This window comes from Pteropus vampyrus, unplaced genomic scaffold (genome assembly GCF_000151845.1).
Source record: "Pteropus vampyrus isolate Shadow unplaced genomic scaffold, Pvam_2.0 Scaffold2, whole genome shotgun sequence".
Classification (NCBI taxonomy): Eukaryota; Metazoa; Chordata; class Mammalia; order Chiroptera; family Pteropodidae; genus Pteropus; species Pteropus vampyrus.
This window is the reverse complement of record NW_011888783.1, coordinates 24840079-24846617: the sequence shown is the minus strand read 5'-3', so window position 1 is coordinate 24846617 and position 6539 is coordinate 24840079. Positions and strand designations below refer to the sequence as shown.

At 31.5% G+C, this 6539-nt stretch overlaps 1 protein-coding gene and 1 pseudogene across 1 annotated transcript in view; one reads left to right on the top strand and one right to left on the bottom strand.

The window, feature by feature from the left end:
* Window positions 1–6539, bottom strand: part of KCNH7 (potassium voltage-gated channel subfamily H member 7) — a 415423-nt gene that overhangs the window by 339809 nt on the left and 69075 nt on the right. The window lies entirely within an intron of this gene.
* LOC111739301 lies at window positions 1348–1466 on the top strand (annotated as a pseudogene).

The window sequence follows — 6539 nt, the reverse complement described above, 5'->3', positions numbered from 1 at the left end:
TAAAAACAGATTAGGAAGTATGATTCAAACCATGCCATGAAGGTGCCCCTTCCCTAAAATCTGAATCATGAGCAAAGGGGCAAAGAGACTGAAAATGTTGAATTTTTTAATCTATTCAAATAGGTGTTATAAATTCAATTCTGGGTTGAGTTGGTAAAACCATACTATTATTTCAGTAAATTTCTTCTCATTTATGTTAGTTGGAGTCAGTTCTTTTGAAACTCAAAACTAACTCTATAATCTCTCAGTTGGCATCCTAGAGGAATTGCTGCAGATGGCACTATTCCATTTTATTATTTTTAAATTAGTTTGAAAAAGCTGCTCACTTTTCTTTGCTAATAAGATTTCCTGCATGAATGACTCGAGCTTAAAAGTTATTTCTCCTTCTTGTTTAGCTTTTCTTTTTACTCCCTCTTCCTCGCTAACAATTTAACAAACTCCTAGTTGTTACATAGTTAAGTTGTAAAAGTCCTATTTGCAGAATGAAGGGGAGCAGAATTTATCACCCAAAAATATGCCTCTTTGGCATAAGTATTATATTAAGCTGGTTATTTTTAAGAAACTGCAGTCAATGGAAAAGCTCTAAAAACAGTAGAATGTACTCTTTTATAATAGAAATTTACATTTATAAGGGAAACCTCCCTTCGTTTCTCCCTTACATTTCTCCCTCTCTGTACCTGGATGACTCAATCTCTAGAAATTTATTAATGAAGAAAGCATGGACTTAAATCTGCATAACTTTACTCCTATTTACTGTGCTTTGGCTGATAACATCCCATAATTGACTCCCCTTACTCCCTATATCTTTTTTTGTCTTTAGCTAGAGATGGTATTTAACGTGGTGGCTTGGGCCATTATGGGGAGTTACTACTCAGTTTTCCTGGGTCTCTCCCATGTATACAGTAAATTTGCATGTTATTAAACTTCTGTTTTTTTTTTTGTTGTTGTTGTTGTTAATTTGTCTTTTATTACAGTGGAGGGTCTCAGCCAAAAACCTAACAGGGTAGACAAAAAAATATTTTTCCTTCTCCACAAGAATGATAGCTTATGAATTAATCACTTATATTTTCCTCATGAATTTCAACTTAGCTTGAACAGTATATTAAATAACATTACTTGCTTTTAATCTATATAATGTATATAAAAGCATTTTCAACAGGATAAGGCACTAATACAAGAGAATAATATTGATAATTTATTTAATTATTAAATGACAATGATATTTATTATTTCACTATGATACTCTTAGAAATAGCCTTTCATTTCCCAGAGTGCATAACAAAAACCAGCACAATGATTGTCATAATAATAAAAGATAAATTCAAGAAGGTAGAAATTAAAAACAGAATTTATGGCCATGCCACCCTGAACATGCCTAATCCTGTCTGATCTCGGAAGCCAAACAGGGTTGGGCCTGGTTAGTACTTAGATGGGAGACCACCTAGGAATACCAGGTGCTGTAGGCATTAAAAAATGAAAACTAAAAACAGGGATGGAAAAGAGGAAATTGTTGCAATAGACCAAGTGAAAGAAGTCTTAAAGTGGTAGAAGTCTTAAAGGAGTAGAAAAGAGAAAAGACAAAAAAGCACAGGAGAGGGAAAAGAGACATTTCAGAGAGTGAATCAACAACTTTGGCAACAGGTTTCATAAGAAAAGATGGGGAGGGTATGGGAAATATTTTAAAAAATTAAGAGTTCTAGCAAAAATGAAATTAATGAATAGAAAAAAAAAGGACTTGGGAGAAAATGGTTAAAATAATTAGTGCAAAATTCAGCAAAGAGAGATTGAGGTACTAGTAAGCTTTCCATGTGGAGATATCCAAGTAATAGGTAAGAGATCAGGGATGGTTATATAAAATTATAAATCATATATCAATTGTTGAAATGATGATCAGAAAAGTCCATCCAGGGACAGAATCTTAAAAAATTTACATTTATTTTTACTTTTATTTTTAAGAGTTTAGGAGATTTAAGAGAGGAATAGACAAAGAACAGCTGAAAAAGGACACTGAGAAAAGATTCAAAACAGTCAAACCAAGAGAATATAAATCATTCAAATCCAAATGAATAAAATGCAAAGAAAAAACTGAAGTTATGAAGAAGTCATTGGATTCAGCCCTCAGCAAGCTTTTGGAAATTTGGGAAAGCAGCTTTGGTAGAGTGCTAAGAACAGGAATCACTTTGCAAGGAATTCATTTTGGCCCCAAATATATATGAATTTCCTGGCTACTAAGTTCTACATTGGGAAATCTGCTCCACTGTGCATCCAATGGCTGGCTGTCTGAACAGAAATATGAGGTTTCTTATTGTACAACATTCTTCCTTTTGATGTTTAACATTCTTTGCCATTATTTCTTCTCTAGAAAAAAAAAAGCAATGAAATTGAATTTTTTTTTTTTCCAAAAGAGTCTATTTTCTTTTGAACAGAGGACATTTCCTATATGGTTAATGTTTAAATATGCAGTTATTACATAATAAAAAATTACCAGTCTGCTTTATTTAATGTAATTTGATGCAGTTTTTCTCAGGAGTGTTTAGCTAGAATCCTTACACGATGGTGTGTGAATGTAGATTTTAATATAAAGATAATCACAATGAACAGTTCCCACCTTAACACAGGTGAAAAAACTGTAGTATATCTACCTTAAAATGTAGTAACAGAAATTTCAATCCACTTAGACACATTTAAACAAACATTATCATTTTATTATTGACTTATAAAAATTTTTACCATACTATTTATGTTATGATATGAAATACTAATCATGAAATGTAACCAGCTTGGTTTTGGGGAATTAACATCATCAGCATATACTTGGTAAATCTAAATTATAATCTTTTAAAATATTTAGAATTAGTGTGTACTATGACCAAATATAGTTGTATACAATACAGTTGTATCTATATTTATATGTTTTATTATTGCCGAATTAAGTAAATTGAGATCCTAGTATTAACAAAATACTAAGTTAAGAGAAGTAGTTAAGAGAAGCAAGTGACATTTTTAAATTCAATGTTTCACTTTTAATTTTAAGGAATAGATTCTATTGTAATTATGTTGACTAAAGAATTCTGAGTTTTCATAAGTTAATCATCATAAATGAGTTATAAAATAAGCATAAAAAGAAATACTTGTCATTTGATAGACTGAGATTGATAAGATTTTGTATATCTTTCTTTCAAAATAAATCAAAATTTCAACAGTATGAACTAAATGAGAAGCCAATCTGATTTATAAAAACAACCACATGAGATAGAATAAGTTATCAAAGTTCCAATTTTAATAAAAGTCATAGCTTTGAATGTAAACTATGTGAGAACAATGGCCTTGCCCCTTTGTTTGCTGCTGTCACAATATCTAGGACAAATCCTGGCATATATTAGACACTCAATAAATACTACTGTTGAAGTAACACTTCTCCCACTTCAGCCTCCTTTCTGTAACATCAGAGGAAAATTTCCTCTCTGTTACTTTCTGTTGAAACTATTAAATAAAACTAAATCAAAACACTCAGAGGACTTGTTTTAAAGAACAATTTAATTAATATATAGGATGTTTTTAAGATGAGATTTGCTTTTAGGTAATGCAAATTCAAAAACAAACATCAACTAGTCTTTTAGGTAAATAATCTAAAAGACTATTAAAAAGTCCAAGTTAGTCATCAATACATAACCAGTAGTAAAATTAGGTCCTGTTTATACTTCACTGCGGAATTTATTTTTCACCATTTGGGAAAGTATAAGGAAAAACATCTCTTGGTTTAAGAATATTTTTCTCTGTTTAATTTTAGTTGCATATTTTTCATTTTTAGATTATTATTTTTCATTTGAATCTGTAAAGCTGTTAGAAAATGTGGAATAAATTACTGAGGTAATCATCTGCTGTTTTACCATTTCCTTCTGGTGCCAGCTAAATTTAAAATGGGAATATCAGTGTTTAGAGATTTAAATGTTAGGCATGATTGAAATAGTATCATTTGAAAGAAAAGCTCCCAGACAAATCTCTCAACATGTATTGAAAAGGCAGCTAATTTTAATGACTACCCTTCATGTTCTACAATTAGTCTATTTAATGCATTCTTCCCTTTCTAAAAGTGTAGTTTCAGACAGACTACTGACAAAATGATATAGCTTTATTGCTAGAATTTAAATCTGGCAAGAAATACAAAACAAAATGATATCCCCCTGAAATGACTATAGAGTTAGCCACACCCCACTACTTCTGGAAATGTATATTCCTGGAAGCTTTTGACCACAAAGGTATCTAAGTTACCATAATTTCTAATTAATGGAACTGTAGTGAAGAAACAATTATTTTGTCAATTCTCACAAACATGTTACAAAAACATTATGTCAAAAGATTTTTCTCCACTATGTCCTGGGAGCACATATCAGATCCTATATTTCTAACAAGGATATGCATTACTGATACAAGTTAAATAGCAGCCAAAGAACATGTTTCTTGGGACAACTGTCAAGTTATAGAGTTTCTCCAATAATTTAGCACTCGTCAGACACACTACCTTTGAGTGCTATGTTTTCATTCAACCATTCGATCCATGTGAGTTTGTGTCATGCACTACTGAGATGTCTATATTGTCAAAGAGTTCACTATACTTGGGCAGACCAAAGCTAGAGTCAGGTACAATGAGTAAAACTAGAAGTTTTGTATACAGATCTCGTCTGTTAACTACAGAAGAAAAAGACAATAATCTATTCTTTCTCTATTATTTCCATGAGACACATTGAGCTTGGAACATATTAAGAGCTGAGAATATATTTGTTAAATAAACAAATAAGTGAGTATTCTAGAAAACATGCGACACACACCTTAAGGTAAGGGAAAGTCAAGAAAATCAAGCAAATTCTTGTGAGATTTAAATTCTTGCAATAAAAGTATCTCGTTTCGTCAGTAGTTTGATTATGACTGCACTTTTATACCTAGAAAGGTAGACAGCCTGAGCTCCTGGGCAGGCATTAAAGATTGGGCAGGATCTAGGATAAGTAGCAAAGTTATATTGGTATTGAAAGGTATATTGTTTAGTCAAACTGAAAAAATATATATTTTTGATATAAAGAGTAGGCCAAAAATATTGAAAAATATTGAAGAAATACTTTACCTTTAAGTAGTGACTTAATTTTATTTGCTTAAAATTTTTTTCTATAGTTGTATTAGGCACCAAAATATGTTTAAGCGACTCTGATAAAGCATTAAATTTACAAAAAATTATTTCCTATACCAAAGGATTTACCATTGAATCCTCTTACAGATTCATCCTTTACATTAAAATATGAGTCAATTTACAGAAGTTTCAATAAAAACTGAAAGCAAACAACACTAAAAACTTTATTGCCTTTTAGCTAAGCTTTGAACTCTCATGATTTGCTATGTACATGAGGAAATTTAAGGATACCATTATGGACTCATTTTGAGGCCAAAGAAATATAAATAAAAAATGAGTAATGATTTAAGGAAGCAAAGGATAACATAAAGAATATTCAAATAAAGTACAATAGGCTGATACAATGAAAAGTTCTTGTCAAATGACCTAAGAAACTTTTTACCTCTTCAAGAAAGAGGGAGAGATATGACCCCCACCCTTCCTCAGATAGGTAAGTAAGGATTAGGTCTGGCTTCTTTTACCTCTAGGATTAAAGGTTCTTTGTTTTTGAAATTTTAGAGCTCTGAAGGGGTTATTAAACTGTATTTACCTATATAAGAAAGTATTTACCTATATAAGAAAGCCTTACCTATATAAGGCTTTGGGACTCCTGGATGTAAACAAAAGTTGCTCAAGCCAGAGAAGTGAACTGGATTACCTTTCCTGTTAATGGTGATCTGCAACCTAGCCTCACACACAGTTCTGGGGAAGTGGCACATACCCTGAGTAAGGGTAGGTGCATAAATATTTTGAAATTTGGAGAGAGTTATCCAACATAGCAATGAGGAAGAGAACTTGACAGCAGAAATGTCATCTTTCAAGTACACACCTAGGGTAAGGCAAGGTCTACCTTAAGTGGCAACCATAATAGATTAACCAATCAAGTCTTCTCAACCCATTTACTTGGACTATGTAAGCCCTAGAGCTTTATAACCCAAGAGTAAGTGTGCATGAAAATGATTGCTCTTGGACATGGGTGGAAAGAAGCTGAAAGCCAGGTTTGATTGAATTAAGGACCAAAAGTAAGAGAGAAGGAAGAAAGGAAAGAATCACTCCATTTACAAATTACTACAAGTACAAAAGCTAGAACAAAACTGTAAACAATGTAGGCTTGGATATAGATACCTAAAAATCAATTTATGAATTCTTTTTCAAAAACTAAAGGCATTACTCAATGTAAACATAAATATCTCTAAGCAGATGCGGTTTCAACTTTAAATTTATTTTCCCAAATTCATGATATTTTAGCATTAATGAAGCACCATATGTAGGTTTACTCCAACAAAAATAAATTTATGTTAAAGAGGCAAAGAGAGCCTAGCTAACATATTTTGAGTAGCTAAATAAATCTGTTATATATATACATATATATGTATAT